At 38.4% G+C, this 19,168-nt stretch overlaps 1 pseudogene; it reads left to right on the top strand.

Annotated features, from left to right (window-relative positions):
- The window catches only part of LOC136852009 (sodium/mannose cotransporter SLC5A10-like), a 39,552-nt pseudogene that overhangs the window by 17,474 nt on the left and 2,910 nt on the right, over positions 1-19,168 (top strand).

The raw sequence follows: 19,168 nt of genomic DNA, 5'->3' as shown, positions 1-19,168 counted from the left end.
CTAATACATTCCTAAATTATCCTTCACGTTTCTGAATGCTCGTTCTTATGGGTCGTTACATTTCTGTTCATTTCAGGTAGGAGCGTCCCTCTTCGCCAGCAACATTGGGTCAGGTCACTTCATAGGCCTGGCAGGGGCAGGGGCGGCTTCGGGCATTGCGGTGGCAGGCTTTGAACAAGGGGTAAGTTTTGGATTTTCCCTCGAGCCTTGGATCTACTGGAGAGAGAGAGAGAGAGAGAGAGTCTCAATTTGGTGTTTGTTGTTGCTGTACAAAGCTTCTGTAACCTACACCTTGCTATTAGCAGATTTAAGCAATGGCAGGGAAAACACAAGGGTGTAATGAATTTTCCGCTTCTGTTTTTGCAGTCTGTGTACACGCTGATATTGCTAGGGTGGCTGTTCGTGCCAGTGTACATGAGTTCCGGAGTGTACACAATGCCTGAGTACCTGAGGAAACGGTTCGGAGGGCAGAGGATAAGAGTGTACCTGTCCTTCCTGGCTTTGATTCTCTACATCTTCACAAAAATATCAGTGAGTATTTTTGTTGTCTCTCATTCTTTTGCCTCCACATCATCATCTCTGAGTACTTTTTATTACCGTCTCGCACTACCCAGCTCTTTGGAAGAAGTTTCAGGTTTTTCAACTTTAATGCATTTTTAACATTGTGTGTGTGTGTGTGGATTTTTCTATGACTTATGCCCTTATCTGATAAGTGATGTTGATCACGTTACACCCCTGTAATTGGTAAATATGACTAACCCCTTTCGTTTATTTCATAACAGGCTGATCTGTACGCCGGAGCACTGTTCATTCAGCTTGCACTGAACAAGAGCTCTGAAGAATGGCTGTATATAAGCATCGTTATTTTGCTTGCGATTGCAGCCATATTTACCATAGCAGGGGGTTTAGCAGCTGTTGTCTGGACGGATCTGGTGCAGATCATCCTTATGGTCGTTGGAGCCTTCATCCTTATGGGAGTCTGTAAGTGTCCTGTGCATTTCCTTGCTTATTCCAGAGCCTTCTGTGGCCTGGTAGTGAAAATGGGCTGCATTATGTTACGTCAGAAAGCACGTGGGGCCAATTACAGCCATACAAGTGTGTTAAGTAGAAAATTTTGTTTTTAGAAATAGGAGTAATGGAAGGGAATGTAGTCATGATAATCATCTGTGATAATGGTATAAAAGGAATGAGAAGGAGAATGCAATTTCCAGGAGGGTTAGAATGTTTGCCAAAATTTTCCTCTCATTCTTCTAAGAGAGAAGTTGTGGTTTCAGTGGGTGATAAGGATGTGAAAATGATAAGAGAGAAATGGACGACGATGGCAGATCTGTAGCGCTTGAGTGTAAGAGAATCTCGTGGAGAAGAATTTTTGAAAGGGATTTGATCATTGGAGATATGGAGCCTCGAAAGAAGAACGTTGATAATGATGTCCTTAAAAAGTGGCGTTTGTTACAAGAGAAGCAACTGGATGAAATAGTGTTGGTGGGAGAGGAAGGACTCAGAATGCCCTCCTAAATCTCGTCCAAACAAGTGACTTTTGCTGAGGAGGAAGATTTAATATGTGCTAGATTTTAAAAGACAGAAAAGTAGGAACTGACAGGAACTTTGTAACGGCAAGGATTCCTTGTTAACACAACCGGCCAATTTGGAGCAGCAGTGAAAGTTGTAGGTTATAGATAGATGCAATAAGTTCAGAGGAGGAATAACGAGGTTCAGTGAAATTCAGCGGCTAGTTAGGAAGACTAACAAGGTAGAAGAATTCTGGTGGAAATTATGAATGTGCCAAAATATGAGCAGAATTTTGAGATCATAACTGTTATGTAGAGAATTTAGCACAGAAAAATGTTAACGAGCCAGTAGATCCTAGAATGAGGGGCACGAATAAAGACATTTCACTAGCATAGATTGTACTCTCAGGTTCAAGGAATGGATATTTTGAAAGTTAGTAGGCGATCCCCAATAGGCATTCACTGCTCATGCTGTAGTTGTGGAGTTTGATGGAAGAACTTTGAGAACGGTTGCAAATCTATGTACTCTGTAAAGAAAGAGGTATACAGAATATTGAAGAATGCAATCTGCCAGAAGTTAAGGAAGTATCTAAATTTGTTGATGCAATGTATGATGAGGGAGAAGTTTCAAAGGAACCTTTGCTGAAGAGACAAGACAGAACTAGACGAATTACTGGGGGGAAAAATCTTGCTTGGCATACATGAAACATTTATGTCAAGGTGTGAATTAAAAATGAAAGGCACACGATAAGGAAAGAGAGCAGTTTCAGCTAAGACAAGACATAGCCGATGTGGCTCAAGAATTTGTCACAAAGGGGCTGTGCGAGAAGTTCAAAAGGAAAAAGTCTATAGAACGTACAGGAGCCCACAGAAGACGCAGTCAAGTTTGCCGAGATGCAATGTGGTGAGCGTTCGAGTTATGCCCTGCGGATAATGATTTGTTAAGCCAGAGCACTTATAAGCTTTTATGATGATAGCGAAGCTCATGTATGACTATTTAGATTGGAGAGATATAATTTGTATGGATAGGAAACGCTACAGAAGAACTTGGATGCAGGCGTTATTCTGTAAGATAAGACGTAGTGGCAGAGGACTTGGAAACATCTGGTATTTCCAGATGATGCAATGCTGACTCATGATAACGAAGAGAAGCTGCAAAGACTGATAAAAATGTGGAAATACGTAAGAGGAAAAACCTGGAAGTGAATGCAAGAGGAAAATAAGTGGAAGACTGGATGCAGTTATGCCGATATTTATAGACATTTATAGGTAAATGTGTAATGAATATTTCTAGATATGAAAGACAATAAACGATAAAGTAGTTAAGGCAAATGAAGACAGTGGAATTCTCTAGTAAGTATTGGAGTAGGAAGTGCCCAGGGCAGCAAAAACTGTGAAAGTCTGTAAGAACTTTGAAAGCTAATTTCTCTTCATGGGAAAGAAGTGTGTTTGGTGAATGCGAATGAAGAAAAAAAGTGTTGAGGCGGATGACAGATTATCTGCAGTCTGTGTAGTGTATGCTGGTTAAGGATGGACGAAATGGTTTTAAAAGTTATCAATGGAAAATCGAACCATTTCTGTGCTGTGGTATGGTCACGCGAATAGAATGGGAGAGGAGGAGAGGTTGGTCGATAAGGAGTATAATTTAAAAGTCTTAGAGAAAGTGGAAGTTAGAGACGACAGACACAGTAAGCTTGAGGGAACCAGTATGCTGATGAACAGGCCTCTGTGTGGATGTATGCAGTGGCTGAGAGGTCGTGAAAAGTTTTTATACACAGTGCTTACAACCTTTCACTAATAAATGCCATGATTTCCAGCTCTAAATGCAGTGGGTGGACTGCAGGGTCTCATAGAGCAGTTTCCCTACGCACTTGCATCGCAACAAGCAGTCGACCTCTTCAACAACACTTGTGGCAACCCACCTTCCGATTACATGAACCTCCTGCGGCCTATCCAGCCTGGCAAAAGTGCCTATCCATGGACCGGTATGGTCATAGGCCTAAGAATCAATTCCCTCTGGTACTGGTGCACCGATCAGGTATTTATGCTTTCATTTTCTTTAGCAGAATTATAGCCATTTGAAGATATATTACAAATGTACCTGTGTTGTACTCCAAGAAGTGCCCTGTCTGTGTAAAAATCTTTACTGAGCACTCTGGTACTCCAAGAAGTGCCCTGTCTGTGTAAAAATCTTTACGGAGCACTCTGGTACTCCAAGAAGTGCCCTGTCTGTGTAAAAATCTTTACTGAGCACTCTGGTACTCCAAGAAGTGCCCTGTCTGTGTAAAAATCTTTACGGAGCACTCTGGTACTCCAAGAAGTGCCCTGTCTGTGTAAAAATCTTTACGGAGCACTCTGGTACTCCAAGAAGTGCCCTGTCTGTGTAAAAATCTTTACGGAGCACTCTGGTACTCCAAGAAGTGCCCTGTCTGTGTAAAAATCTTTACGGAGCACTCTGGTACTCCAAGAAGTGCCCTGTCTGTGTAAAAATCTTTACGGAGCACTCTGGTACTCCAAGAAGTGCCCTGTCTATGTAAAAATCTTTACAGAGCACTCTAAGGACTTGATAACTTTCCAACGTTAATACCCTAGATAAGAATGAAATATTATTATGCACCATATGCATTAACACCTGCAATAGTTTACTGAGCTTAGGCACCTCCACTGACAGAATCAGTGTTTCTTCACCATCAGGTCATTGTACAAAGAACCCTTGCCAGCAAGAACATGAGTCACGCAAAGGGCGGTTGTATCCTAGCAGCCTACCTGAAATTCCTGCCACTGTGGCTGCTTGTGCTGCCTGGGATGGCTGCAAGGATTCTTTATCCAGACAGAGTGGGCTGTGCGACACCCGAGGCTTGCAAGGCAATCTGCGGAAGTGAATCTGGCTGTAGTAACATAGCTACGCTGAGCTTGTCTTGAACCTTCTGCCATCAGGTATGATTAATTCTCCACAATATATATATATATATATATATATATATATATATATATATATATATATATATATATATATATATATAAATATATATATATATATATATATGTATATATGTATATGTGTGTGTATATAAGCACATCAACAAGACATTTTATATTCACTGACAAATGTCATTAAATATCCCCAGGTGATGAACCACTTATCAGTTATAATACCCCTTTGGTATTATTCCTGAGGTAGAGCGAATTGGATATTAAACGACACTTGTGTTTGTGTTTATGTATATATATATATATATATATATATATATATATATATATATATATATATATATATATATATATATATATATATACATATATACAGTATATTTATATAATAAAATATATAATTTTTGTATAGATAAACTATATATAATTTTTGTCACTTACACGCATAACTTTTTTATATTTGCAAACATTTAACCTAAACTACCGTTTAATAACTATTCAGTGATCAGAATCACTGTCTGTCATTGTTTCTAAAGAAGACAAAGGTTCGAATCCTGCTGGTGACGAAGTGCTCATCAATTTGATTTAAATGAACTGGATATTAAATGACATTCGTGGCTAAATAATCGGAATATAAAAATTCGCGTGTGTATAATGACAAAAATTCGTCATCAGCCAAGTGTCACAAACTTACTAATCAGCAGTCATGGTGGGTTAATATCGATTCTCGTTACAGAGCTTGAATTCGACAGGCGTTTGTAAAGCCCGAGTCGATATCAATTTATACCTCTCTTGATAGCTCAAATGGTCAAAAGCCACTGTCTCGTTTGTTCCTAAAAAGGCAACGATTCGAATCTTAACTGTGACGAAGCACTCATCAAATATAATTCCCCTTGGGTGTCAGTTATTCCTGAGGCATAATGAATTGGATATGAAACGTCGTTATTTGTGGCCTAATATTTATGAACATGAAAATGTCACGTGCGTATTTGACAAACAAAATAAATATAATATATATATATATATATATATATATATATATATATATATATATATATATATATATATATATGTATATATATATATATATGTATATATATATATGTATGTACATGTATGTATATACACACACACACACACACACACACACACATATATATATATATATATATATATATATATATATATATATATATATATATATATATATATACACATACACTAGCTGACCTGACCTGGTGCTGTATGGGAAATCTCTGAATGAAAACTGATAAACTTTCTCTCTCTCTTCTCTCTCTCTCTCTCTCTCTCTCTCTCTCTCTCTCTCTCTCTCTCTCTCTCTCTCTCTCTCATTCCTGTTAAGATACTTGCTTCAGTTACATTGCCCAGCATTTTTGACATTTTATATTTCATCACTTCTCACCCCCCCCCCTCCTATCGTCGGCTGAACATGGACTTGAAGGGCATCGGGAGTGTCTCTATTCATCCCAGCGATCTCAAAAACTATGGATTAGACTCTAATATCTTCATTTTTGATGTTTTATTTTTCTCCCCTTCTCAAACCCCAGCCCCAGCTTCCTATCGGGACTGAACTTGGACTTAAAGGGCATTGGGAGTTTCACTATTCATCTCAGTGACCTCAAAAACTATGGGTTAGATACTAATATCTGTCGTTTTCAATTATTTTTACGTCACTACCTTCTTATCAGGGTTGAATTTGGACTTGAAGGGCATCAGGAGTGTCACCATGCATCTTAGCAACCTCAAAAACTATGGATTACACAACCAATATCTATTGTTTTCGATTATTTTTACATGTCACCCCCTTCCCATCGCTTCTCGCCCCACCTCCATATTGAGGCTGAACTTGGACTTAAAGGGCATCGAGAGTGTTACTATTCTTCTCAGGGACCTCAAAAACTGTGGATTAGACACTAATATCTGTCGTTTCGATTATTTTTACATGTGACCACCTTCCCACCCCCTTCTGACCACCCCCCCTTCCTATCAGGGCTGAACTTGGACTTAAAGGGCATCGGGAGTGTCACTATTCTTCTCAGGGACCTCAAAAACTGTGGATTAGACACCAATCTCTGTCGTTTTCGGTTATTTTTACGTCACCACTTTCCCACCCCCTTCTCGCCCCCTTCCTATCAGGGATAAACTTAGACTTGAAGGGCATTGGGAGTGTCACTATTAATTTTAGTGACCTCAAAAATATGGATTAGGCACTAATATCTGTCATTTTTGGTTATTCTTACGTCACCCCCTTCCTGTCAGGGCTGAACCAACTTACACGTACATTAATTCAATGCTGGCTATAACTGGGCTGACAACGTTGAGGACCACGTGGTCCTTGAGAGCACATGAACTGAATTTACAGAAAAGAAGGGATTGCACTGAGATACTCAGTGCCTGACTTTACACTTTAAAAGGTAAGCTTTGCTACAAATGACATACTAAAACTAACTCTATACACAAGGGAAGAATTCTGGACAGCGTGTGGGTCACTTGACACTATCAGACAAAACTTTCGTCAAGCTTCACAAAACTTACTAACGTATCATTGTAATCGAGCATGAATATACAGAACAAGAACTGGACGTGTTGAACATCTCAACAATTCACGGATGGCTCGATTAAATTTGATGCAGATGCTGAATCTGGACATAAGATTCTCTAACGAGATTCAATCAGCAACCGGCTTATCAATTAAGACCCCACCTGCCTGCGTCTGACGCAGTTCACGTCTAAGAAGATAGAGGGGACGTTGTAAAGAACAGCAACCCCAGAGTACCTGAGGGTTGTTTATCTTAACAAGCCAATATTTGGGGTGGCTGATGTTAACAAGCTCATTCTCATACTGGCGGTGCATGTGTTTGTTGTCAAATGGAATGTCCCTTCGCCGTTCAGTGTTGGGGTGTGGCTGATGTTAACAAGTTCATTCTGAGGATAGCCAATCTTTACATGGGTACTCTGGGGTTGCGGATCTTTACAACGTCCGATAGAGGCGCAAACGTGCGCTGCAGGGGTTTATATAGCTCCCTTGCGGCGATCTCTCTAGAATGTTCTAAAATTCTAGATTAAATATAACATCTCCAAGCTGAGTTTTGCTAGTGAAGTCTCTTATAAAATAAAAGTACAACTTATTGTGCACTTTACAGAAATCAAAAGCATGTTACAAATGGAATGATAGCAGTCATTTTCGAGTGAGAACCTCCACCCACAGCCATGTCAGCTCTACCTGACATGTCTTCGGCACGTTCGATTGCAATTTCTACAAACACATTAAAACGACTAGATTGGCAAAAATCCTGCAGTATGTGTGTGTCTGTACTGTATAAACAGGTAACTGAATAGTTTGTGTTTATTAATAGGGTTTAAAAGCTTACTTATGCAAGTCTCTCGCTTTACAATAGCGAAGCGTATTGAAGATACTATGTAACGTTGCTCAAAGACTTGATCAAGGTTGATATCTGCAATGAAAATCATACACACACAACAATGTTTACATCGATAGCCTACTTTTTCAACTTTTCCAGCTGACTTGCAGTTCTCTGTAACAATCAAAAATAAATATGTTCTCGAGCTGAATATCAGCGTAAATTCGTGATGCATCCAGGATCTCATGAATAACCATCATGAATGCATCTATAACTTATTTTTTCGCTTTGAAAGGTAAAAACAATATACCTAACGTACTTCGTATTTTTCCGTAAGAAATTCATACCCACTGTCTAAACACATTCTCTTGCATTAGTTTTGATTTTAATTGCGTTTCTGCTTACAATTATTTGACGTCGGCTACTAAAAATGTAATCGATTACCATCTGTCAGTGGGATGCCAGATGTAGATTTTAAATCAAAAGGGAACCAATTAACATGGCTCCTTGGGATGCCAGATGTAGATTTTAAATCAAAAGAGAACCAATTAACATGGCTCTTGCTAAGACTTGAATTCTAAGATGAGAATTTCGTTTGAATCTGCTCCTCAGTTATCGACATCAAACAATGATTACGACCCAGAGCCTCGGAAAAAAGAAGAAGAAGAAGAAATTGCCAAGGCTACAAGTATTTGATCTCTATTCTTTGATTTGTATAATATTCTTGCAATCGTTAATACAGGAAATAGTAAAAAGGAGAGATGCTATCGTATCCCACAAAGTGCTTTTGATGTCACAGCGTAGCATATTTGAATTTATATTTTCATGGGCGTATCGTGCAAACCTCTCCGGATAGTTCACGTCACATTGTCATTGTTTTATGAAGACTTTACGTTTCTTCCAGGACTTTCAGGCCTGATGTTAGCCGTGATGATGGCGGCCCTGATGACGTCTTTGACCTCTATCTTTAATTCGGCGTCGACGATCTTCACCATCGACGTGTGGATGTTGGTCCGGAAGAAGTTTTCCAGATCGAAGCCCTCCGACGCCGAGCTTCTCATCGTTGGGAAAATCTTTGTTCTGGTGCTTGTTGGCATCTCGGTCGTGTGGATACCAGTTATTCAGTATGTCAGAGATTATCTTTTTTTTTTCACTTTTCTTTACTTATACTGTACTTATTTCTTTGTGTTTACTTATACTCTACTTATTTCTTTGTGTTTACTTATACTCTACTTATTTCTTTGTGTTCACATCTGTAACATGCTTAAAAGTATAAATGGGCAATCTATGTAAGATATTTAAAGTCAGCCATTGTTTTGACAAACCCCTGATTCATAGTCCCATTTTTTCCCTCTCTCTCTGTGAGAGAGAAGCTGCAGTCTAGTTTGAGTATTATCTTTCATTTGCGAAGACTCGCAGGATCAGGCATATGAGGCGTGAAACCCCATCCTTGTGCTAGAATGCATTATAGGGAACCACGCTCCAAAACATAGTTGAGCGCAGTCAAAAATTAATGATAGAAAAATGTAGACCTACTGAAACCCATGACCTAATGGCTAAAACAGCTTTAAGTTAAGAGAATGAATGGGAACAATATAGCAATGATTTTTTAAAGCTTTCCTTCAGAATTTTAGCCTTGGAGATAAAAGAGATTCACAAAATTAGAGACGTGTTGTCAGAAAATAGTAGATGCTACACGGACACGCGCCCACACACATATAGTCTATATCTGATTTTTTAAGTGTATTTTTTAGCTGATATTGTTTTCCCTCCACCAGGACGTCAGGGAACTCGCAGCTTTTCCACTACATTCAAAGGATTTCCTCCTTTTTGGCGCCCCCGATATGTGCTGTGTTTATATTGGCCATATTTTGGCCAAGGACCACGGAGCCGGTAAGGAAGAAAGAGAGAGAGAGAGATATAGAGAGAATGTGCAACATCTGTAATAACCATCCCAATTTATGACCTTTATTGTAGCCTATAATGAAAACACGGGGATGTAAATCAAATAACTAAATACCCTTAGCGTTCATAGAATTATTTATTTATTGTGTAGCTTCATTTTTTTTTTACAATTTCAAACAGAAAAATAATTCAGGTTTTTTTTTTTTGTTTGGTCACCGAGTCACGCAGACTGAAGTGTTTCACCTACAGCATTCTGCCCCGTTTAATTTCTGTGATAAGGAATTCAGCGAGTCGTCAAATTAACCTCCACTCGCCACTGTACAAACGAGCCGAATTTTCTTTCATTTTCTGTTCAACAGGGGGCCTTCTGGGGACTGATGACTGGCTTGTTCATTGGCATGCTGAGGTTCATCGTCGAATTCTCCTTCTTGGTGCCTGCGTGCGGGACAGGTCAGTAAAGAACTACAAGAGGTTTGTGCCCAAAAGCAACGTTGATTCTTTTGCTACCACAAAGGTATGCCTGGAAGACTTCAACTTTAGTTTAGCAAGATGATAAGTGGTTTATAAAGGGGGACTTGAGTGTATGATGTCGAGATTCCTTGTAAGGTTATATTTCATATATAAAATCACAGAATTATGCTTGCAAGTGAACACATATACACACACACATATATATATACATATATATATATTATTACTAACAGGAGCTCATTAAAACTGGATGGTATCAAACGAAGATATCTATTCCAGAAAAGTTACAAGCTTTCTAGGACTAACTGTCCTCATTGTCAAGTACCCGCAGAATGGCCAAACATGTAGTCCCAGCTGTAGTGTGTCGGGGAGTGGATTAAAGCCCTTGTTTTTCCAGTTCCATATGCTGGCTTCTTTAATCCTTTGATTACCCTCCTTCTCCTGTGACCTTGACCTTTCTCTACGTGCAGCTTCCTCCAGGTGCGCATTGTCCATGTAGTCTCTTGTATTTTTAAGTTTCTTTTCTATTTTAGAGTGTACGATTTGTCTTGATAGGCTGTCTTTAAATCCATTTCCAATATTGCCTGCCGTTACATTGTTTGCGCATGTTATGGAGGCATTCTCTACAATCAGTCTGGCCATTTTGTTAGTGTTCCCGTACAAAAAATTCATATTCACCCAGTCTATTTTGTGGTCTTTTTCCCAACAGTACTAGGCAACTGCCGACATCTGATTGTAGTGCCTTATGTTTTGTATATGTTGTTTACCTTATTCTTTGCAGGACCTGCCACTTTCGCCGAAGTAACACTCTTCACAGTCTAGACACACTGCCATATATAACCCCCCCTTACTTCTTCTCTCTCTACCGACTTTTTGTTTCTAACTATTTTATTCCTAATGGTGTTGTTGTAGCTGCCTATCAATTTGAAATGATCTAGCTTCCTGTTGATGGGTGTAATAGTGGTGTTGCCCGGGACTGTAATTATTTTCTTCCCTTTCAAATGTTCCTTTTCTATCCCTTCCCTCTCCCCAAAATAGTGCGTTACCTCGGCAAAAGTGGCAAACCCTGCAAAGAGCGAGGAAAACAACGTATACAAAACACAAGGCACTACAATTAGACATCGGCAGTTGCCCAGTACTGCTGGGAAAAAGACCAAAAAATAGACTGGGTGAATATGAATTTTTTGTACAGGAACTCTAACAAAATGGTCAGACTGATTGTAGAGAATGCCCCCATAACATGTGCAAACAATGTAATGGCTGCCAATACTGGAAACGGATTTAAAGACAGCCTATCAAGAAAAATCGTACACTCTGATGCCCCCATAACATGTGCAAACAATGTAATGGCTGCCAATACTGGAAACGGATTTAAAGACAGCCTATCAAGAAAAATCGTACACTCTATGATAGAAAAGAAACGCAAGAACACAAGAGACCACATGAATAATGCACACTTGGAAGAAACTGCAGATAGAGAAAGGCCAAGGTCATGAGGGCGGGGCCACACGGGAGCAGGAGGGTAATCAAAGGATTAAAGAAGCCAGCATATGGAACTGGAAAAACAAGGGCTTTAATCCACTCCCCCACACACTACAGCTGGGCTACATGTCTGGCCATTCTACAGATACTTGACAATGAGGACTGTTAGTCCTAGAAAGCTTGTAACTCTTCTTGAATAAATGTCTCCGTTAGATACCACCCAGTTTTAATGAGGTCCTGTTAGTAATTGCATTAATGCACAGAATGATTGTGTAAGTGATAAAGTTTTATATATATATATATATGCCTGTGAGTAAATGCCTATTTATAACAAAGACTAAGAAGTTTTCAGTTTTTCATTATCTATATCTCACCTCCAATTTTTTTCTTCTAGGTCTTCCTGACCCAAGACCACCTATTGTGAAGCAGTTGATAGGCAACGTCCATTATCTACACTTCAGCATCATACTCTGGCTCATCACGGGAGCTGTGACCATTGGAGTTTCACTGATGACCAAACCTATTCCTCCTGAATGTGTGAGTCAAGGCCAGATGTTTTGGACCATTTTTGGTACTGTTTAAGAACCTGACAATTGCGGTATCCAATGAAAATATGAAAATTCTACCATGTACATGCGCATGCATCGGTCCATGCATATATATGCTTAAAAAAATCACAGTAGATACACGTGACTTAAGTGTATCCCACAGGAAGATGACAGCCAGAACTTCTGCCTGTCATTTGCCTGTGGGATTCGCTTATATATTTACCTCATTTCAGCCAGATACCTGAACTCTCATAAGAATAAAAATTATGACTGAGTACTCTGAAGGCAACAGTGATCCCATAAAAAGCTTATTAATCACTTGAAAAGTCAAACTAAGTTTATCAAAACATGTGTGAGGGATCAACAATTAAACAAGACATATACTTGAGCAAAAGGGCATCACTCCGTCAAACAACTTTAACTGTTTCCTGGTCTTTATATATATATATATATATATATATATATATATATATATATATATATATATATATATATATATATAGAGAGAGATATAGATATAGAGAGAGAGAGAGAGAGAGAGATAGAGAGAGATTTAGAGAGAGAGAGAGTAAGTATCCCTTTTCTGTAATCTGACAGCTTGTTTTCCTGCTTAAAAATGACCATAAATGAAACCAAGGAACGAAACATGTTTATCACTTTGCCTTATGCACACAATTAATCCTATTCACCTGTGGTCAGTAAATGAAACTGTTTTTTTTTTTTTAAATATAAAAATTTATTTTTCAATTTAAAATTTATAATTAGAATTCACAATCTGAAAAAATTTAGTATTACTTGAAAACAACACAAAATTTAATTAACTCTTGAGTTAAATTACAAAGGTTAATTTATCAAGAAATTAAATCAGTCAAGCAAAATTTAAACTATCAGGAATTACTCAAGATTTGAAAAGAAAATCTAAGTAAATGAAAATTAAATCAATATTCAATGTTAAATTATTAAGAAACACTTCAGTTGTTAAGTAAATAAATGTTAAATCCCAACTATATAAAATATGAAAAAATTAAGAGATTGCAAACACAAGAACACACAAAAATACACAAAATATTTACCAAAAACAATTTCACCAAGGCAAAAATTCCTCAATACACATTATACCATTGTAATAATAAGTAAAATTCACTTTACCTTACACAAGCTTGTGAAAGCTTTCGCAGAATCACCCGAAATGCAGCTGCTCAAGATTCACAAAATACACTTTTTGATAGGTGCCATTACGAATATATACAATTTTCCTACATTCATATCTCAAAAGCTAAGCTTAATATCAATGACCACATAAATATTTTACGTTAATAACTTCTCTCTTTTGAAGAGAGGGAGAGAGAGAGAGAACCACACGAAAGGTCTCTGAAATCAAAATGAACAAACTTTTGGATTCCAGTTAGAAATCAAACAATCAGATGATGTCATTAATAAGGCATTTTGGGAACGAGATACAAGAGAAAATTCTACAAGAGGAAGACAACATCACTTCCTGAGCAAAACTTTTTGGGGCCAAAACTAGCACGTTAGAACAATACATGGTCAGAGCAATGTACTCTTAAACCTGAAAGATAAACACAATTCCTGATCTTTCAGTCGTACTCACTCAACACTCACAACACTAAATCCCCAGTGCAACTAACTCGATAAACAGCGTGCTCTCGCCTCACTGTAAAAATTCCCTGAGCCAGCAAAGAGGCACATATACCAACCAAAAGGCGTGCCCTAGTTGCTTATAATCTCAATTTCCTCACATGCTCTTTGGAGCATACCTAAACACTATAACATACCCAAGTATAGTTCCCGCTTGCCACCAAAATCTGTTACGCAATCGAGAGTAAATCTCATTGCTTACCTTTTGCTAAAGAGTCGAAAAGTCCTGTCTATTGGTGGTTTGATAATGATCGCATCAAAAAGGCTACTGGTAACGTACATTCGTACATACAATCACATTCTCTCTCTCTCTCTCTCTCTCTCTCTCTCTCTCTCTCTCTCTCTCTCTCTCTCTCTCTCTCTCTCTCTCTCTCCCAGGTTTACAGCAAAACAAGTCTTACCCAAAATAATTTATTTGACAATAATCTAACATAACTGGATTGCAAGAATTGATCAAACATATTAGAGTCCACCACATTCAGCTAATTATTCTCTGTAACTAGTTTTCCCACAATAAGTCAAAGTCCAGTACATTCCAAATGAGTACATCTTAACCTCTTCCTCAGCAGAACATCTGAAGAAGTCAATTAAAACCCTTATTAAACAAATGCATAAAAATAAAGATATGGGAATTCCTTCCATGTTACTTATAAAGTACACACAATGTAATAGATATATGTTAAATGAAAGGGACAATCCACAGTTTGGGAAATCTAAAATGTTCCCTACCTCCAAATAGCAATGCTCACAGTCTTAATCAACAGGTCTCGAACCACAGTCTTCACCAAAGACTTCTATTAATATTCGGTGTTGATCTTCGAAATACAACTTGTTTAATAACTAATCCCTTCACACCCTGGGACTGTGCCAAAAAGAAGCATATATATGAACGAATTCACCAGAACCTGGACATTTGCAGCAAACAAACTCACAAAGTCTTGTCACTAGGCAGGGATGTTCTCATGTCTCAAGAACATGCGATGCACCCGACACCTATACAGTTCTCATAATCAGCTAAGCATCCTCTCAAGGTTCTCCATAATGCCTTTAGCCACACTTATTAGTAAAATATTTACTGTGTATTGTAATTCATAAAACATCTGTGACCTATGAGCTTTTTCAGATAAATACATATATATATATATATATATATATATATATATATATATATATATATATATATATATATATATATATATATATATATAATCCTTGGATGGTAGAGAAGATAGCATAGTATACTTTGAAAAAGGCCTCATCAGTTCGTTCTTGCCTAAAACAACAATGCCGTTAGGTTGGATGATTTACATCATTCCTCCCAATAATGCATATGTTAACCCTCAATGTAACCCCAAAAATAATTTGACCTATTCAAGTTACAACAATCAATGGACTTCGATTTATCTCAGAAATAATCATCCACATATCCTTTCTAGTTATACCGCTTGACATTTTGGACTCGCCGAGACCCCCGAGTTCGGAAGGCGATTGAGGGCGACTCTGAAGACGACGCAGTGCAGCAGATAAAGGGAGCTGACTCAGCCAACAGTGGCCGGCCAAGTGATTCAGCTGCTTCCCTGCCCCAAATGGACATTGAGAGTTCACCTCAAAGTAAGAAAACATTCTCTTGAGTCAGTTTTATATACTCATAGGCCACACTACAGAGGATTCAGAAGAATGGCTTATTTTATGAAATATCATTCCAGTCCAGTAACAAGTACATTTGCAAGGAATCTTTTAATCTAGGAATAGTGTCTTAACGTAATTTAAAGCTTACTTAATGGGACAGGTAGAAAAATTACCATCTGGCAGCATTTTTTATAATTAATTGCTTAACTTCAAATAGAGTATTTCATACGAAGAGTCCTTGGAGCTCATGTTCCTTACTTTATTTTAGAAGCTGGTCTGAATCAGTTTGTCACATAACTATCACTTTTTACAGGCACAGAAAAACCCTGTGATCTCAGAACTACTTTCAAGTCTGCTTGAGCTTTGGTCAGTGTTCCTCATTTTAAAGATCAGTACCTCCTAATTGGTGAATTCCCTCTGTGTGAGTTTTGCTCGTGTGTTTATCCTTTCATCACTATCAATATTTTCTGTATAACTGCAAATTTTCTTCACTTTCAGACAAAAGTAAATTGAAGAACTGCTTAGACACATTGACAGGGAGGGCCAGCGGCACCACCCAGTCTGCAGTAGCCACAGACACACCTGCTTACGAAGCCTCTGAGGAGCAGTTGGCTAAGGAGGCTGCTGATTTCCTTGAGGAAAAGACTTTTCTGAGAAGGTGAGTGTACCTCCAAAAATTCCTTGAGAATGCCCAAACTCTCTCTCGTATCCTCAATATTATAACCTAAGTCAACCTAATGATAAAAAGGTAGTTTGTTGTAAACGTTGCACCATGAAACATACAGTAAGGAGACGTTTGCAGTTTGTTTGACAATGGGAATTCATCCTACAAATTGAGCTTTCGTGAGTAGGAAGTGGATTTTGGATATCTTGCTTTCAAATATTTCAGGAGGAAAATACTCTCTATTAAATCTTAATTTACATTTTCTGATAGGGTAACTAAGGTAGATATATAACATCTGGGAGTTGCGTCCCTGTCCCTTAGTAAGTACAAAGTCCAGCTGGTAATACCTGGATTAGGGCCCAGAGTCAGGGTAAGAGCACCTGCTACCTTGCGGGTTGACGCCTCTTTAGGTAAAGGATAGACCCAATATCCAAAATTGTGGGATTGTTCAAAAAGAGCACCCGAAGTCACTGGCAGCAAGTTGATGAGTAGGATTAAGGCAAAGAGTGTTTGTCTCTTCACCTTCAACTCTGCATGCCCAGCAGATGAATTTGGTTTAAGCCCAATAGGCCAAAGTCAGCTTAGAAACTGAAGGCTTCAGAGAACTGGCTATCCTTCAGCGTGCTTAGCCAATGCATCCTCCAGGAATTCTACCATGTAAATGGACAGCCATTATTTAGAAATGGCTGCTAGTCCCAGGCATATGGAAGTGTTAAGAATCTCCATTTTTTAAATGCTAAGAATCGAAAACATGAAAATAGAACATAAGAACCATGACTCAAATTGGAATGATAGAAGAGGAAGGAAAAAATTTAAGGGATATGAAGTGCACTTCTTGGCGGTTTGTATATCACGGCGAAAAGAGTTTGAAAAGAGAAGCTGGAAGGCGGTAATGTGCACATCTATTCAGGAAGAGTACATGTAATTAGCAGGAAAGGAGCAGGATGATCTTGACGCCACACACAGAAAAGGCACTGACTGACTGGAGGGCATTGAGCTATAGATCGCTGCTGTTAAGATTTAAATTGAATTAGTGCAAATTGAATCTCACAGTGTGCTATGCACCAACGAGTGAACACTCCGGAGATATAGAAGATGACTTTTATATAGAAGTACAGACTATATCAGAAAGAGATATGAGATCTGACTGCAAATGCTGGTGTGAACACTGAATGTATGAGAGATGAGATGCACTGTATAAAGAAGGCCTGGGAGAGGCTACAGTCTGAATGAGTGTGCAATTTATTACTTTTTGTGTTGTAAATTGGTAATTGGAGGTACTCTTTTCCAGCATCAATATACTAGGACATTTCAGACGACAGTGATAGTAACCAAATTGATCATAATCAATTACACAAGAGAGAAAAATAACACAGAACAGATGTCAGCAGTGATCACCAACTTGCCATTGCCAGACTAAAGTTGAAATTAAAAGAACCTGACAAAAAAGTTGAGAAAGTTTCTGGGTTTGATACTAAAGTTTCTGGGTTTGATACTATTCATCTTCTTGAAGATGAACATCAAAAAACTTTTGCAATTGAAAGTGGTAACAGATTTGCAGCTCTAGAAACCTTATCTAAGGAGGAGCAGACAATGAATGAGAAAAATACTGGTATATGGGGTATAAGACAGAAACCTTGGAAATCGGACGAGACATGGAATGCAATAAAGAACAGACAAAAGCAAAAGGTACGTGTAGACTAATTCCAGGGAGGAGATGATGACCATGAAGTAGAAAGTGTCAAGTACTCAAGTATAGGTACTGAAGCTGAATGAAGACCAATTACAGATAAGAGAGAATATTTGGACAAAATCATGTACAGTATTCAGGGAGTGGCGTTGGTGTTAGGGTACCCCACAGAATTATTAGTGAAAATATCCGTGGGTGAAAAGAAAATGAGGAAAATGCTGGCAAAAGTGGGACCAATAATGAAGAAACTTAAGGCCCGTCTACACTATCAGTGGCCACCTATGGTGCTGAAGCACGCAACTCAGCAGTTTAGAGGGATTGGTAGTGAAGTATGGCCAGGACCACCAACCAGCAGTTTGCCCGTTCACACTTCACACTCTTCTGACTCCCCCATTATGCTGCCTTTATTTTCGTTTGCTAGTGTATGCGATACAGTGTACTGTTGTATTACAGTACAGCTGTGTCATGAGGTGACTTGTGTAATGTTTTGTGGTTAATAAAATGCATGAAAATATTATAATGTAAATGTTTTATGTATGTATAGGTTATTAAAAAGGTTAAATAAAACAATGACATTTTCGAACGTAAATGTCTTATCTTAATTAAAGCAGCATCATTATAAGTATAGTAGGGAAAAGGATATTGCAAGTTTACACTAACATTTCAAACTGAACATTTTTAACGAACTCAGGCATACACACACCATTTCTGGAGTATCGAGAGATGATGTGCTCTCTCTGAATTTCTGTCACTCAGAAATTCAAGGATTTGAAGCACCATAATAATTGTCTTGGCTATGCAAGTTATTTTTTTTTTTTTTTTTTTTTTTTTTTTTTTGACTGTTTCAAGGGTGCATTTAGCACTGATTTCCTTCACTGACAAGTATAGTTCATTATATGCTCTTGTTTTTAAATTTTCTTTCTTGTAGTCAGCACATTTTACATCCCTGTCATAAGCAGGGATGTTCCCTATATTTCTCAATTAGTATAATGTCAGGTTTCTTGTCCATTCAAAGGGTATATCACAGTAAGCAGCGACGTCCATCATTCACTGTGATTGGTCAGGTACTGGCGTGCAGTTGTTCCAGATAACATGGGCCATTGTCAACCCTGTGGAATAATACGATGTACATCGTACATACATATCAGATACACCCCAGTGATTTGCAGACAGTATGCACAATAACTATCAACATTCTACTAATTTCTCACTGCATAAGCCATACACCAGAATGCCTGGCATGGAGATTAACTGTCTAGTTCAATGCAGGCGTTTCTGTGCATCTGGTAACACTGCTG

Source organism: Macrobrachium rosenbergii, chromosome 24 (genome assembly GCF_040412425.1).
Source record: "Macrobrachium rosenbergii isolate ZJJX-2024 chromosome 24, ASM4041242v1, whole genome shotgun sequence".
NCBI lineage: Eukaryota > Metazoa > Arthropoda > Malacostraca > Decapoda > Palaemonidae > Macrobrachium > Macrobrachium rosenbergii.
The sequence above is the reverse complement of the archived record's forward strand: the minus strand, read 5'-3'. Positions and strand labels throughout refer to the sequence as shown.